At 41.5% G+C, this 18,653-nt stretch overlaps 2 pseudogenes; both read left to right on the top strand.

Moving 5' to 3' along the window:
* Nucleotides 1–10,011: 10,011 nt before the first annotated feature.
* On the top strand, nt 10,012–11,400 carry LOC147621651 (uncharacterized; annotated as a pseudogene).
* A 314-nt stretch (nt 11,401–11,714) lies between these two features.
* Nucleotides 11,715–17,882, top strand: LOC147621650 (uncharacterized; annotated as a pseudogene).
* The last annotated feature ends 771 nt before the right edge of the window (nt 17,883–18,653 follow it).

Below are 18,653 nucleotides of genomic sequence, written 5' to 3'. Positions count from 1 at the left end.
TCCATCTCTTGTTTGGTAACTTGTATCATAGTAGGTCCATAGGCTTGGCCACTCATTCCTTGGCGATGGCATCGAAGAGTTCTTGTCTACAAGGTGTTGGCCAAAGAGTAGCCATGATCCCAAAGGTGAGCCAAAGAAGATCCTTAGCAATAGGATCCCAAAGTCGTCTGACTAAGTGACTCATCTACAATGTGAACAAGCAAGTTTGAACTATGAGTATAGTTATATAATCAATATACAAAATCTTTGTCCCCTCTTCTTTCACTATACTTTAATAAGCACTAAGAGAATTGGTATTCACTCCTTTTCAACAACAAAACATGTGCAGGATGCATTTCACCCAACCCTTGGATTCAATATGGGAACAATGGCATTATTAAACCTTAGGCTCTGATACCACATGTAGGGTCCCCGATCCCCTAAGGGAACTTCCTATTTACCCACAGTCTGAAACTAATCCTTTACATTAAAAATTATCCTTTTTCATTTGAAAGAGAAGGGAATGTGATGCCCACTTGCACTAACCTTATGGTTATGCTACTAAGTGGACTACCTTGTGGACACCCACAGTTCTAAGGCCAGTACTAACCACAAGTGGGTTGGAGGCCAAAAGAAAGCACCCGCATCTCGGGTCCATCGAGCCACCCACTTTCCTTGGTTGGGTAGGAGTCATCGATGAGTTTTCTAACCTATCACATTGTTATCACATATGCAGCCACATAACAAGATTCTTTAAGCCTTATTAACACATATTCCTTACATGAGATGCATTTTATGTGTACCCTTCTCACTCCTATTGTATGAGGTCAAAGGGCACACATACATATACCACATCACATCACTGCGTCACTTCATTTTATTAGTGTTACATCATTGAGTTAACCACATGAGGACCCTTCAATTTCAGATCACAGCCATGATGCAAACCCCATCCTGGGTCCTTGCACCCTCATTCCCAGAATGTTTTGCCACAACAAGATATGGAGCACCCAGATTATTTATTTCACAACCTTTTAACTTAACCATACCCTCACTTTAAACCATAAAATTTAACCACAACACACGTGAAGCCTCAAACTATTTAAGGATCGACCGAGCCACCTATCCACCTGCTCCACCATAGACAAGGAGCACCCTGGGATGCGCAGACGCGTGCTCAAACACCATGCCATCTAGGTCATGGCCACTTTGACGCCCTACTCCAAGACCGAGCCTTGAAAGGAATCCATGCCTCCCGGGGGTTGGATTCAAACACCACCTGGTAGGCTTAGGCATCTAGCCTCTTTGGTGCCAACTTAGGTCATCGGCCATTCCCTCAGCCACATCAAGTGACTACCGAGGGTCGTTCACATTCATCCCTCAACCTCATCAAGTGACAATCGGAGGGTCTTCCACATTCATCCCTCAGCCACATCAAGTGACTACAGGAGGGCCATTTCATATTCATTTTAAAACCAACCACTTATTGTTCAACTTAAAGATTCCATCATTCCTTTTCAAGATTCATCTTAAAGTTTCCATTATCTCCTTATGGTTTAACTTAAGGATTCCATTATCATTTTATAACTCAACTTAGAGATCCTTTTTCCTTTTTAGGGCTCACTTATATGTTCTTTTACTTTTTCATGACTCACCTAGAGTCTAACCTTCAAGTTCTCAATGTTCCTCATCAACTTTATAGTATTCACACATTACCCAATGATCGTATCAATTCACCCTGGTATATCCCACTTTGAGTTTCCCCATATTTTTGATTCACTCAAAATACATAGGGATGACTAGTGTCTTCAATCCCTTTTGAAAGGGCCCCATACTTGGGGACCTAGTGTAAGTGCTACCCTCAAAATTCATACTAGGGTCACTTACCCTTGTTCTATGGGTAATTTTGAACCCACATGTAGTCCAACATTATAGACCTTTATGAAATCATTCACGAGTGCTAAACATGGTTTCCCTAAACAGGAGTGTGAGAAGTGCTAACCCTGGATTACATATACTCTTAAATTAATTTGATGGGTTACTAAAATGAATATGTATGTAGCCACTATGATTTATTAATTTCTAGTTACCTAACTTATCTTCCAAGATTTCTCATGAGTTTAATTTGTGTATAAGTTTATCTTTAATTTATGCTTAAGATGCCCGCATGTTATGGGGGTGAAATAGTTAATTAATCTTAACTTAGTTGATCTTCTTAATTTCAACTTTTGTTTTAGCTAAAAGAGCTAGACATAATCTTCATAATTTTCAATCATCAAATCATGCAGAGTCCGAGTAGCTAGGGCTCTAAGTCATGGACAGAAGCTGCGTATGCAAGAATTGCATCTATAAGTAGCTAGCATTTTTAACTACTTGTGCGGGGGTCATGCACATGCTATGCATCCTAACTATAATTTTTAAAGAGATTAGCATCTTTTAAAATTGTCTCAAAACATCTCCCATTTATTTATCCCCTAGTATGGGTTTGAGCTAGGTTAGGGTTTTCGGTTTAACTTAATGAATTTTGGTCTCAAAAAGGGGGTTCTAAGTCTTTCGTATAGAGGGGAGTTTACATACATGGCCTAGATGAATCTTAACTCATATAATGAGTGAAAAATCAGCACATCTAAGTGCTGAAATTCCACAATCATTATATTTATATATATATATATATGTGTGTATGTATGTATGTATGTATGTATGTATACATACATACATACATACATATATATATATATATATATTGATAGGCAGAAGGTGTGTGTGTGAGAGAGAGCCTACACAAAGAGGGAGAAGAGAGCAGCCATAGCTGTTGTGCTCAAATTAAGATACCTAAGTCACTAGTGAAGCATCATGAGTAGCTTCTCACTACACCCATCATAGTCCGAAGATGTGTAAATTATTCGACATGTAGACTCTTCTTCAGTAGATCTATTGGGTTGTTGTCCCTATGCACTTTGAAAAGCTCTATGCGCTTATCCTCAAGCACCTCATGAATGAAATGGTACTTGACATCAATGTGCTTCGTTTTTGCATGAAACACGGGATTCTTGGCCAATTGTATGGCGCTCATAGAATCACAATGCAACATCGGAATCTCGGTAGTGATGCCCAAATCTCCCACTAGACGATGAAGCCAAATTGTCTCTTTGCAAGCTTCTGTCGCTGTAACATACTCTGCCTCATTGGTGGACAATGCAACACACTTCTATATGCGCAATATCCATGAGATGGCACCACCCGCTAGTGTGAAAACATAGCCAAGTGTAGATCTCCTGTTATCCGAATGATCGACATAGTCTGCATCACCAGTGATGGACAATCCTTGTCTACCAAAGCATATACACACCTACTTCGTACCCTTAAGGTAACACAATATACTCTTCACTACTTCCCAATGCCTCTTGCCTGGATTTTCCATGTATCTGCTAACAACTCCCACTGCAAAAGCAATGTCCGACCTTGTGGCAATCGTGGCAAACATAAGACTACCATTGCTGACTCACATGGAATTTTAGCCATTTTGACCTTTTCCCCTTCTGATTTAGGACAATCATTACTGCTTAGTTTCACATGTGGAGGTAATGGATACATACATACATACATACATATATATATGGAGGTAATGGATACATACATACATACATACATATATATATATATATTGATAGGCAGAAGGTGTGTGTGAGAGAGAGAGCCTACACGAAGAGGGAGAAGAGAGCAGCCATAGCTGTTGTGCTCAAGGTCTTGTTATGGTCTAGCTTCCCGACCAGAGTCTATTATCCATGTATGTTGGGTTAGTAGTATAGTTAGGTTAGACAAAAGGGACAGACACATTAGCCTTTACCCCACAACCTCCACCTAAGTCACTAGTGAAGCATCATGAGTAGCTTCACACTACACCCATCATAGTCCGAAGATGTGTAAATTATTCGACATGTAGACTCTTCTTCAGTAGATCTGTTGGGTTGTTGTCCCTATGCACTTTGAAAAGCTCTATGCACTTATCCTCAAGCACCTCATGAATGAAATGGTACTTGACATCAATGTGCTTTGTTTTTGCATGAAACACGGGATTCTTGGCCAATTGTATGGCGCTCATAGAATCACAATGCAACATCGGAATCTCGGTAGTGATGCCCAAATCTCCCACTAGACGATGAAGCCAAATTGTCTCTTCGCAAGCTTCTGTCGCTGTAGCATACTCTGCCTCATTGGTGGACAATGCAACACACTTCTATATGTGCAATATCCATGAGACGGCACCACCCGCTACTGTGAAAACAAAACAAGTGTAGATCTCCTGTTATTCGAACGATCGGCATAGTCTGCGTCACCAGTGATGGACAATCCTTGTCTACCAAAGCATATACACACCTTCTTCGTACCCTTAAGGTAACACAATATACTCTTCACTACTTCCCAATGCCTCTTGCCTGGATTTTCCATGTATCTGCTAACAACTCCCACTACAAAAGCAATGTCCGACCTTGTAGCAATCGTGGCAACATAAGACTACCAACTGCTGACTCACATGGAATTTTAGCCATTTTGACCTTTTCCCCTTCTGATTTAGGACAATCATTACTGCTTAGTTTCACATGTGGAGGTAATGGAGTACTGCTTACCTTCCCCCTCGACATATTGAAACGATCAAGCACTGTGGAGGTAATAGAGTACTGCCCCCTCGACATATTGAAATGATCAAGCACTTTGTTTACATACTCTTCTTGAGACAAGTAGAGTAACTTCTTTTGCCTCTCATGCGTTATACGCATGCCAAGATATGACAAGCATTGCCCAAGTCGGTCATGTCAAATGTCTCTTTTCACTTGGACTTCAATGCATCAACTTCATAGGTACTCTTGCTAGCGACGATAAGCATATCATCCACTTATAAAATGAGGAGAACAAGTGTTCCATGTGAGGCACATTTTGTGTACAACCTTTTGTGTACAACCACTTTGCTTCTTCTGTAAACCATGGGAGTGCATAAAGGCATCAAACTTATGATACCATTCCCTCGGAGCTTGTTTGAGCTCGTACAAGCTCTTTTTGAGCTTACAAACCATGGGAGTGCATAAAGGCATCAAACTTATGATACCATTCCCTCGAAGCTTGTTTGAGCCCGTACAAGCTCTTCTTGAGCTTACAAACCATGTTCTCTTTGCCTGGGACTACAAAACCTTCGTGTTATTGCATATTTATGTCCTCATGAAGATCACTATGTAGGAATGCCGTCTTGACATCCATTTGTACAAGTTCCATGTCATCAATTGCCACGAGTGCAAGCACACAATCAAAAGTGGTCATCTTGACTACTGGGGAGAATATCTCATCAAAGTCAATACCCTTTTCTTGCTTAAACCCTTTTGCAATGAGATGAGCTTTGTACTTAGGCAACTCATTGCCTGGCATGACCTTCATTTTGAAGACCCACTTACATGGAAGTGCATGCTTCCCTAATGGAACAAGTTCTCATGTATTATTCTTTAATAGCGAAGCATATTGCGATTGCATTGCTTTCTCCCACTTCAAATTGTCATCCTGTAGCATAGTCTCATGATAACATGACGGCTCATTGCAATCGCTTAACATGACATAATTTGCTATGGGAACATAACGTTGAGGGGGACGTGAGACACGTGTAGGACGTCTCAACACATTTTCAGTTTGCGTATTAGTTTGTATGGGCTGAATTTCTTCTTGTTGAGCATGTGACATTGCATCATGTAAAGTAGTATGTAAACGGGAGCTACTAGGAATGACGGCTCCATGTGGAATACCTCCTTGTACAACCGGTGGCACAAAATTTTAAAAAGTGACATGACGGAATTCAACCTCTTTAGTCGATTGCTTGTGCATGCATTTTTCATTGAAGAAAACATCATTGCTATGCACTAGCTTACAAGATTCTAGATCCCATAGCCGGTAACCCATTTCACCCTCTTCGCCATAACCCATAAAGATGCATTTCCAAGATTTTGGTTGCAACTTCTTACGAAGTTCTTTGGGCACAAGTACATATGCTTCACAACCAAATACACGCAAATGTTCATAGCTTGGTTTCTTTCCAGTCCAAGCCTCTTCCAGAATGCCCATATTGAGTGGCTTACAAGGTGAACGGTTTATGACATGTACCGTGGTTTTCAGGCATTCCACCCAAAAGCTTTTCTGTAAAGCTGCATTGGACAACATACTCAAGACTCTTTCTTGTATAGTCCGGTTTATACGCTCGGCAACACCATTTTGTGCGGGGTTGTATGGAGGGGTGAGTTCCCTCTTGATGCCACGTTCCTCACAAAATTGTTGAAACTCAATGGAGACATATTCTCCACCATTGTCTGTACGTAGACATTTAAGTTTCTTTCCTATTTGTGTTTCCACAAAGGGCAACCATTTTGTGAACACTTGAAAGGCATCACTTTTCCTAGCCATGGGAAAAACCCACACCTTACGCGTTGCATTATCTATGAAGGTAATGAAAAATAATGCACCACCCATAGAACGAGTAGGCATGGGACCACATACATCGCTATGAACAAGCTCTAAAGAGTCAAGTTTCTTGTGGTTTAGTTGCCTCTTATGTTTGGTTTGGACATGTTTACCATAAACACAATGTTCACACATATCAAAACTAGAAAAACTGAAAGACGGCACATAACCCAAACGCGAGAGTGTTTCCATTCCTTTTTGACCCATGTGTGCATGCCACAAAGCAACATTTGGCGGTTTGATTACGAACACAACATGATCCTTGATTAAAGCTACATGGATGGGATACAAGGTACCACACTTAGGACCTCTCGCTATGATAAGTGAACCACGTTGGATCTTCCAAGACCCATCTCCACCAAAGATGACCTTGTGTCCACTATCATTAAGTTGATCGGCCGAGATCAAACTTTTTGTCAACTTAGGCACATGGCGCACATTCTTGAGCATAAAGGATGTGCCATTTGGAAATTCAAGTTAATACTCCCCGCACCTTCAATGTCGCAAGCATAACCATTTCCAAGGTGCATGCATCCACACTTTCCACTCTCATAGGAGAGAACCATTCACGATGCGATGTCACATGGAAAGAAGCACTGGAATCCAAGATCCAATCTTGATTTAACACATAGTCCGATGCAACTAAAAGACTAGCGGGAAGCTTTGACATAGAGAGAATGTCACCCTCACGAGTGACCGCATTCACCTCTTCAATCTTGACACTAGAGGACGGTTTCTTGTCACATCACTTATGGGTGTCTTGCCCCTAGCATTCTTTTGCTCCTTTTTCCACACACGGCATTGTTTTCTAACATGCCCTTTCTTACCACAATGATAGCACTCCACATTTTTACGTGAACGGGATTTGCTACTACGAGAATTGCCATGTTCTTGAGACTCCCCCCTCGACCATGTCCTACCACGTTGGACATTGAGGGTGGTGCCACCACTAGCATGTTCCATGCTCTTGCGGTTGTTGGTTTCCTCGGACAACAAACTACCAACCACGCTGTCAAACTTTAGTGTACCTTCCGGTGCCGAGTTACTTGTGTCCCAAGAGGGAGGTAAAGAATACAAGAGGAATATGGCCCTCACCAAACAATAACTTTTGGGACAATAATTGCGAATAGATTTGGTTGAACTCATTCAAATGACTAGCAATTGAAGCATTCTCGCTACTACGACTCCAGGGAATACCGACACTGTTGTTACCGATGATTTCATATAGCATCGGTATGTGTGTCGGTATGAGCGTCGGAAAACACATACCGACGCTGATACCAACACTTATACCAACGCAAATACCGATGGTAATATAGACGCAAATACCGATGATAATACCGACGCTCTTCTGGGAGGAAAAGAAAATTTTTGGCCGCGCACATCCTCATTCTTGAAATAGCAGGGAAGTCGAAACAGCAAGTTGGTGCCCTGCTCTCCTCCCCCTCTCTCCTTCCCTTCACTCTCTCACATGAGCACCCCCCCTCTCTCTCTCTCTCTCTCTCTTTCTCTTCTCTCTCCTTGCTCTCTCTCTCCCTCTTCTTTCTCTCTTCCTCCTCTCTCTCTTTCTCTTATTTGTCTCTTCCTTCTCCTCTCTCTCTCTGCACTCTCCACACATTTAGGGTTTAAGATTAGGGTTTTTTAATTAGGTTTAAAATTTAGGGTTTTTAAAATTAAACTTAGGATTATGTTAAATTTTCATAAATCAAATTTAGGGTTTTCTTTTGAAACATTTAGTTTATTATTTTGAATTGAATAACTTAAGATTATGTTGTCTTAATTTTAAATAATTAATACAATTAATTAAATTTATATGATCATACATGCACATTCACATACACATACACACATGCACATACACATACACACATTCACATGCACATACACATATACTCACATACTCACATACACATATACTCACATATTCACATCCATATACCCATTCACATATACATGCACACATACTCATTCACATGCACACATACACGTGGACATATATGTACCCACCTTCACTCACATACACATTTACATGGACACATACACATTCACATACACATGTACACATGCACATACATACATAGATACATACTTACATAGGTAAAATATATACATAGATACATACCTACATTCATAACATACATACTTACATAGATAAATACATATATAAATACATACTTACATAGATACATACATACATACGTACATAAATACATACATACATGGATACCTACATCTACATACATACATACATACATATGTAGATACATAGATACATACATACATGTATGCGTGCATGTCTACATACATACATACGTACATAAATACATATATAAATACATACTTACATAGATACATACATACATACGTACATAAATACATATATAAATACATACTTACATAGATACATACATACATACGTACATAAATACATACATACATGGATACCTACATCTACATACATACATACATACATACGTATATACATAGATACATACATACATGTATACGTGCATGTCTACATACATACATACATACATAAATACATATATAAATACATACTTACATAGATACATACATACATACGTACATAAATACATACATACATGGATACCTACATCTACATACATACATACATACATACATACATACGTATATACATAGATACATACATACATACATACGTATATACATAGATACATACATACATGTATACGTGCATGTCTACATACATACATACATACATACCTATGGCTCAAGATACATACATACATGTATACGTGCATGTCTACATACATACATATTTATGGCTTAAAATACATACATACATACGTAAAATATGTAAACTTACATACACACATACATACATACCTAAAATACGTTCACACATACACATACATACTTATATGCATACGTATGTATGTATCATTAGAGAGAGAGAGAGAGTGAGCGAGAGAGAGACAAAAATGGTTTTTGTTATATGGCGCCTTAAAACCCTGTGGGTGCCCGAAGTGGGTGGCTTCTTGTTTTTATTTTAAATCACGTGCCTTAAAAACCAATGTGGGTGCCTCGAAGGGGTGGTAGGTTGTTTTTTAAAAAGTCGTCCCAAAGCAAAGGAAACTCTGCCCGTTTTTTTTTACAAGTGAAGAGACCTAGAAATTATAGAAGAGAGGTAAAGAGAGAGAGATATAGAGGGAGAGATGTCCGAACGACGCATATTGATGATATCAGATGGCATCTTTGGATCCCGAAGAAAGCATGGCGTGTTCTTGCACTCAATGCAAGTATCAAATCTTTCGTAAACGATGGATTTGTACTACACATGTTCGAGAATATGGACCATTTGCATCGGATCAACTACAAAACCTACGCTTCCAGTCACATGGTTTGGCCGGCCAATCCACACGACATTGCGTCGTCCACATCTCGTGGACTATAGAGGACAGCTAGGGATGCGATGACAGAGATGGAGATAAATGCAGAAAGACAAGCTATTGCAAGCATGACAGAGAATGAACACATGGGAGAAATGCTGGATGCATGGATGAGGACCACGATGGTGGGCACAATGATGTGGATTCCGTGTATACGACAGAATTTCCACGATCAGAAGCCGACAAAGAAGAGCAGACGATGCGAAAACTACCTCATTTGCCACTCTACAATGGCGCAAAGATCTTTGTTCTACGTGCGTCGCTCGCGATGCTCAATCTTCAATCCATTTATGGATGGTTGGATGCTAGTGTCTCTAAACTGTTCAGGTAGAGTGTACTTGACAGTTTCTTTACTGCACCAAAATAGTCAAACTTGTTTTTATAGTTCGAAATACAAAAAGATTGCTTATCCTTTGCAGGCTTTTGAAAGATCATTTTTTGCCAGATGGGAATGACATGCCTCCGCGACGCATGGGGACACTAAGAAGCTTTTAAAGTCCATGGGCATGGACTACACAAAGATTCATGCATGTCCAAATGATTGCATCCTTTTTTGCAACGAGTATGCGCACCTGCACATATGTTCAAAGTGTGGAGCGAAAAGATTCATGGAAGACCTTGTGGGCGAAGCAGCCCCAACAAAAGTCCTTCGACACTTTCCTATCATCGTGAGAATCAAGAACATATTCAGATGCAAATCCGTAGCCCAATTAATGTCATGGCATGCAAAGAGCAAATCCACAGATGGTGTGATGCGAGTGCCTACCGATTCCGATGCTTGGAAACACATAGACAACACGTGGCCTTTGTTGGAGAGCCTTGGAATCTGTGTCTAGGCCTAGCTATGGATGGTGTAAATCCATTTGGTCTACGCAGCTCATCATGGAGCACATGGCTTGTCTGTTTGGTTAACTATAACATCCCGCCATGGCTGGCCACAAAAAAGGGTCATTTGTTGTTAGCCCTTATCGTGCTAGTACAAGGTCAAAAATATGGATGTATACCTGGCACCGCTTGTGGAAGAGCTACGCACTTTATGGGATGGTATTACTGTGCGAGACATGTCACAACCTTTGACAAGACAGGAGGTACAAGTGCAAGGCATACTTATGTGGATGATGCATGACTGGCTCAGATATGGTGAATGTTCAGGTAACATCAGTCAACCCTTTACGTTTCATCCAACCTGGTGGGTCTATGTGTACACAATACCTCATTTTTTAATGTCATAAATTGGTTCATTATTCGTGCAAGCTTGTCCATTTCGGGTTACAATGCTTGTCCCTTATGTGGACCTCGACTCGATGTTGCACCCTACTCAAAACCTCTTCGGAAAACCGTGTACCAAGTACATCACAGATATCTGCCTGAAGGACATGCCTTGCGTGAAGGGCTAATTGGCCGCCGACAAGCACAACGACAATGGAAAGCAAGTGATTGGAAGCAAATGTGGGAAGAGGAGACGGGGACACCACTCGCCGCTGCGCAGGCATGAAAAGGCTCTCGATCTTCCACGATCTCCCTTATTGGGGTGAGTTATTGAGATCAATCACGAGTCTCACACCTACTGGGTGCATGAGGTGTCTAAAGAGTGCCTTCACATGGAATGACGATCTTGGAGGACTCAAGTCTCATGATTGGCATAAGTTTTTGCAGTTTGTGCTCCCTGTAGCTATGAAAGACTGCCTATAATAGGATGTGCGAACAACCATTTACAAGATCAGTACCTTGGTACGATGGATCTCATCTAAAGGGATAAGGAGAGACAGCATAGACGCTACCAAACTCAATGTAGTATAGGCTGTCTGTATGGTTGAAAAATTCTTTCCCACAAGCATTGTCACAATCCAGTTGCATCTGCTAGTTCATGTGGTTGACGAGGTTGCACTAGCAGGAATTGTCCACAGCCGATGGATGTTCTTCTTAGAGCGGTTCATGAAGACACTAAAAGGGTTTGTTCGTTAGAGAGCACGTCCAGAGGGCAGCATGGGGTGGCTCATGCAAGAGTCTTTGGTGTTCATTATTAAGAGACTAAGGTTGAGTAGAAGGGTGAGAGAAGGGTGTGAGTGTGAATGGACTTGAGGTCCACTTGTTCACCTATTTAAAGGTAAGGCCATGAGGCATTTTGTATGAGAGCAAGGCCTAGTTGTATGTATAAGCAACTTAATAAGCAAGATATTATTCTTGTACTTTTGGGTCTCTCCTCTCCACACACTTGATCTAGCATGAGCACCACGTTTCTTATCATGGTATCTAGAGCTTAGGTGAGTTCAAACTTTGTGGTGTAGAGAATAGGTCAAAATTATCCATTTTTTGCTCATCTCCTTTGTGTGGAGCACAACTTATTGCCCTTGGAGGCCTTCCACAGTCGTGTAGAGGGCTCATCTCTCCACGACCTCTTCATGAAAGATGAAGATAAGCTCTAGGCATTCACATTCGTACGGTCAATTTCATGAATCTTCTCTGCGTCGCTGCGGCATTACAGTCTGAGTGACCCGCCAGCTGCAGCGCTGGCCGTACAAGAATTAAGCGCCTCTAAGCCACCATTTGGTATGGGTCCTTAGGGCTATAGTAGCCCATGGAGTGGAAACCCTACAGCTCTGATTTGAGCCCAAATGGAGCATCGACGCGACGGCTGTAGACAAAATACCAGGGCAGCCTTCATTTTCTTACCTCAAGCTCTCCATTAAAGCTTGTTTTTTGGGTTTTTGCTCTCTCTAATCATCTCTCCCTTCCACTAATCACTCAAGTGTGAGAGTGCATTAGTATTTCTGGTCCTAATCTTGATTTTGAAATGTTTTCCATCTACATGAGGTAGCCATAAACCTCATACCCGTCAAGCTTCAACACCGACATCAAGTTTTAAGCTTTCAAAGTGATTAAAGTGTGCTTCTAAGCACTAATTGTGTTATTTAACACTAATCACTCTATTAATCCAGCAAAGGGAGGCTATCTTAAAGTGTTTTCAAACACTCATAGTGTTATTAAACACTAATGGTGAGTTAATCACCAAAATAAGTGTTATTTTACACTAAAAATGTGCTTTTTAGCACTAATTGTGTTTTATACACACAAATGGTGATATTAATCATCAACTAAAGTGTTGCTCAACACTAAGGTGGTCTTAACCATCAAAGGAGGAGGTCATTTACATTAAGAAGGCTCTTCTTCATCAACATGGAGGCCGGGCACACACCATAAGTGCTACATTTCAAGCCTTCATCGACAAACCGCTTCTTCCAAAGAAATGGTGCAACCATGAACCAATTGTTTTCATCTCATAAGCTAAAGAGGTGGAAGAATTCTGGTTTTTCATCATAAAACTCAATTTTTTGTTCTTAAAGTTGGGCACATGTACATTAAGTGCTTATCTTCAATGTTTATGTATATTACCCTTGAGGCCCTTGTTTGTAAGAGGCATAGGCATGCCATAAGCCATATGTTCTCGTTTCCCAAGCCCAAGGCATTTTATTCCGTTGCATATTCTAATTTTTCATCGTATAAGATGAGTTGTAAGGTTGAGCATAGAATCCCTAAATGCTCTACCTTATTGGTTGTCATGATTTTAAGCATTTTTTGGCATTACTTTTGTAAGAGGCATTGGCAACATTATGAGCCATGTCCTCTCCTTCTTGAGCCAAAGATGATAATCCTTATTTGTTTGAGTATTTACCTCAACCAATTACTCATTAAGCTTGTAACTTCAAACCCTAAAGGGTATCATTTAGCTAGCATGCATAAAAGCTATTGTAATTGTGGAGTAGACACTGCCCTTGACCAATGCATAAGGCAAGTGGTAAGACCCTCCCATTCCCTTCCCCATTTAAATCTACCTCATTACTTATGGAGGAGATATACTATTCAAGGAAGCATAAAGCATGTTGGAGGACCATCTAAAAGCAAACCACTTAAGCAGGGGTGGCAGCCTTGTCATGATCATTGTGTGAGAATGGTCAAGGTGGAAAGCATATGGTGGAAGCAATGGCATGTATCTCTTAAGCATGTCATCTACAAGAAGTCAAGCAAACACAAAGAGTGGGGTGCACCATCATTGAGGTGTACATCTTCATCGACAAACAAATAAAGACTTAGATGGCATCAATGTAATAGCCTCTAAGGCTTTAGGAACACTTTTGTAAATCCTAGATAACCACACCTATATTCAAGCCTTAGATGGCATCAATGTAATAGCCTCTAAGGCTCTACGAACACTTTTGTAAATCCTAGATAACCACACCTATATTCAAGCCTTGTACGCCTAATGTTATAAAGGCATCTTATGTCCAATACCACCTATTCCATCCTTCCATAGTTGGTATTGAGGGGGGGTATTAAGAGACTAAGGTTGAGTAGAAGGGTGAGAGAAGGGTGTGAGTGTGAATGGACTTGAGGTCCACTTGTTCACCTATTTAAAGGTAAGGCCATGAGGGATTTTGTATGAGAGCAAGGCCTAGTTGTATGTATAAGCAACTTAATAAGCAAGATATTATTCTTGTACTTTTTGGGTCTCTCCTCTCCACACACTTGATCTAGCATGAGCACCACGTTTCTTATCATTCATAACAGAGTTTTTAGGCATATCAGACCCAGAAATGCCTCGCTTATGGAGCGACAATACTGACATTCGGCTTGTCGGTGACGAACCCCAAGGTCAGGGGACCCAAAGAAAAATGGACCCAGCCTTCAGAGAGAAGGCGATGAAGTTTTGCATTCTTAACTGGGAGCCCATGCAGAAGTGGCTAGAGAGATATGAGCTCGCAAAGGAGGCAAATGCATAGGAAAGAGCACAGTTTCGAAAGAATTGCTCAACTCGATCTTTGCCTCTTCCGGATAATCTTCGAGCTCTTCCATCCTTTACAACAAGCAGATGGCTAGATGCAGCTGTTTCAGAGGCAAAGAAAGCGGGTGAGGCTATCTCTGAAGAAGAGGAGGAACTCGCAAAGGGGTGTGATTGGGAGGTAACCATTTCACCCAATGCACAGTACGAGTGTGTGCGTATACAGATTTCTCTCTCTCACAACACAATTTGTTTATGTGTTGTCCAGTATCACAAATACGGTGCGTTATGGTCTCATGGACGACATTTTTGGATCGCACGCATTGACGAGAATAGGTCTACTTTTGATAGTGGCGTGATGGTCAACTTTCTCCAAAAAAGTAGAGCTAGTGCAAGAGACATCACAGCACATGATGGCCAGCTCGAGTATTGCGGAGTGATTAAGGATAGCATAAAGCTCTCGTTCAGGAGGTTTGACTACTTTCTATTTGATGTGAAGTGGTTCAGAGTGGTCAATGCTGGAAGAAACGCAACAGTGAGGCGGGACAAGAGTGGTTGCTCCAAGTAGACTCCACGAAGCTATGGATGGATGAAAGAGACACATTTGTACTCCCTGAACATTGTGAGCAGGTTGTTTTTACACCAAATCTAAAAGATCCACAGTGGTTATTTGTGTTACAAGTCACTCCGCGTTAGCAGACAAATATTTAAGGACATGGATGTACAGGAGGTTTCATCTGAAGTGGACTCTGGGATGCATGTGGTAGTCCAGGAGGAAGAAATCATTCCCCAAGAGGAGGAGGCTATAGAAGAAGACCAAGCACATGAGGAGGTGGAAGACAATGTCTTGTTTGAGGATGATGATCGCAAAGATGTGGCCATTTTAAGAGACCTGGAAGTCTCAGATGTGGAGATTGATATGCTTAGCACAACAGATCTCCAAGAAGATGTTAGAATAGGAGACTGCTTATAAAGCATTTGTATAAACTTATTTGCACCTATAATGAAATGAAATCCAATTTTTTCGCTTTTCTAACACTGTTACGTTTTTTTTATAGTCTTGCATTTTTTCTGTACGTCCGAGCTAAGAGGTTTTATTGTTATGCGTATGCTGATTGTTTCAAGATTGTGTTGCAGAGTGCGATGGGAGACCATAGTCCGGATCGCATGACAGAGGAGGAGTTCTTACGGTTTATCTCTCGTGTGCCCCCCGCTTATCAGGCTGCCACATCACAGTATTGGATCGCAAGGCTCCACTCCTCCTGAGGGTTGGCGGCGGCACTCCTTTTGGCACTACTCCTGCCGACGGCACTCCCACTGGTGCTACTCCCTTTGGCGGCACTCCTGGTTTTCAGAGTCCACCGCAGCCATCCTCTCAGCCATCACCGAGTGGCTCCAGCAGCTGACACGTGCGATAGCGATCGACGTCTCGTTCATCTTGTGAGGGTTCGAGGTCGCATAGGTTGAGCATAGCTTTGTCCAAAAATCATAAGTGGTTTCCTCGCTCACAATCATAAAGTAGACAGAATAATTGGCAAGATGTAACCGAATGGTTGACTTTGCTAACACATCCAATTCGTCCCAATCATCTTGTGACATGCTTTACCCCTTCAAGGGTTTGATTTGCTTCTTTTGTGTAAGGACATCTTTGATTTGCTTCTTTTGTGTAAGGACATCTTTGATTTGTTCCTTCCACAACGAGAAGCTCGTGCCATATCAAACTTTCGAACATGGAACATGTCACGATCCGACAAAGATGATGCCATGGTAGAAGTCAACCAATGTAAGCGTCAAAAACTAGGGAAAATTCGGCAGAGTTTCCCTTATAAACAGGACCAAGATCCCAAATCAAATATGCATAAACAAGCTACAAGCTTACGCATACAATGTTTGAAGTCAACCAATGTAAGCGTCAGAAACTAGGGAAAATTCGGCAAAGTTTTCCTTATAAATAGGATCAAGATCCCAAATCAAATATGCATAAACAAGCCGCAAGCTTACGCATAGAATGTTGACACTTTGTCAACAAGAGAAGGTATCAACTGACGCATAAAACGGGCATACCAAACGCATAACACCAAGTATGAAACCAACACATAACACGTAAGAAGATCAAGTCCTCAAGGACTAAGGCAACATGCTTCAAATGTGACCACAATCCTTATGCATTTGACCTATGGTGAGGCTCTCGAGGGTAACTCCAGCAATACAAATCCACCCTAATCCACCATTCAGTGCTTTACCACGCCAGGGCTTCAAAAAAACCTCACTCAGCTCACAAAAGGTTGGCTTCAAATATGTGTACAAGAATTATTTTACATGTAAATGACATGCGACAGTGACCCAATTCTCATACGTCACAACAAAAGATGCTACTCACATCAATGAGTATTTAGCATGTGTCACAAGCTCAAGCAGGAGCTACTCAAGAATGCATATAAGCATAGAACATGGCATCCAAAAAAGCTGGGTGCATCCAATAGCCAAACATGGCTATACAAGCAAGCATCTAAGTGTGAGCAATCACAAGAGGATTACACACCTCTCAAATAGGCATCCATGGATCACAAACTGATACAAGTGGACCTCAAACTTGTCCACACAATGCAACTACCCACAAGCTCTGCTACAAGCTCAACACCGAACTTCTCACATAGATGTGCTTGGACCCACACAGCAGCTAATAATGCACTGACCTCTGCTCACACTACCACACAAGGCTGTCGACACCTCAAGGCTGCTCAAAGCTGTACACACATGTCCTGCCACCACAACATGGCTACAAGGCAGTTCTTTTCCAAGGCCTACACAAGACTGCCACAGTAACACCTAGACCAGTGACTCTCCTTGGCCTCCATCCAAGATCTGCTGTGCTCACAACATGTCGCAGCTAACTACTGATCTTTGTTGGCATCGAGATCCTGCTGTGGCCGAGCCAGGTTCTAACACGGGAGGCTGACCTGCTACTCCTCCTGCGGCTGCATACACAGTGCTTTGACTTCTACCTGCGCTACTCTGATGACCTGTCGTCGTCGACACACCTACATCTGACTGTCAACCTCCAGTGTTGGTTGACTATGCCTATTACCTCCTGCCAGCAAACACCTGTGGGTTTGTTGACTGTCAACCTCCAGCCTTGGTTGACTGTTGTGCGAACCCTCGCTGCGTGCCCAGGCATGTGCTTCGCGCCTGCGGGCTGACTCAGCTCAGCTGCTGTTTCACACACCATGCACGGCTATAGCAGCTGCCTCATCGTTGCATACTAAGCACCACTCAACCAACACACTGCACAAACTCCAACACTATTGCCAGCACACAGCAGCGCGACTGCACCTAACCCTCCAGCACTGTTGCCGGTGCACACACGCAAGATTTGACCTGCTACCTCTACACCTACAAGCTCCAGACATGCATGCAGCAGCTCAACTCCATACTGTCCACATGCCCAAAGGCTCCAAACCAGAGCTCTGATACCAATGATAGGCAGAAGGTGTGTGTGTGAGAGAGCCTACATGAAGAGGAAGAAGGAGAGAGTAGCCATAGCTGTGGTGCTCAAAGTCTTGTTATGGTCTAGCACCCCGACCAAAGTATATTATCCATGTATATTGGAATAGTAGTATAGTTAGGTTAGACAAAAGGGGCAGGCACATTAGCCTTTACCCCAACACACACACACACACACACACACACACACACACACACACATATATACTATATATTTATATATACATACATACATACATACATATATATAAATATGTATATATATATATATACATATATATGTATGTATGTGTATGCATATATATATACATATACATAAATATATATATATATATATATATATATAATGTATGTGTGTGTGTGTGTATGTATACAAATATATATGCATACAATGTATGTATGTATGTATGTATATATATTTGTATACATACATACATACATACATACATACATACATACATATATAT

This window comes from Cibotium barometz, chromosome 30, assembly GCF_041138505.1.
Source record: "Cibotium barometz isolate CiBa-2024 chromosome 30, ASM4113850v1, whole genome shotgun sequence".
Lineage (NCBI taxonomy): Eukaryota > Viridiplantae > Streptophyta > Polypodiopsida > Cyatheales > Cibotiaceae > Cibotium > Cibotium barometz.
The sequence above is the reverse complement of the archived record's forward strand: the minus strand, read 5'-3'. Positions and strand labels throughout refer to the sequence as shown.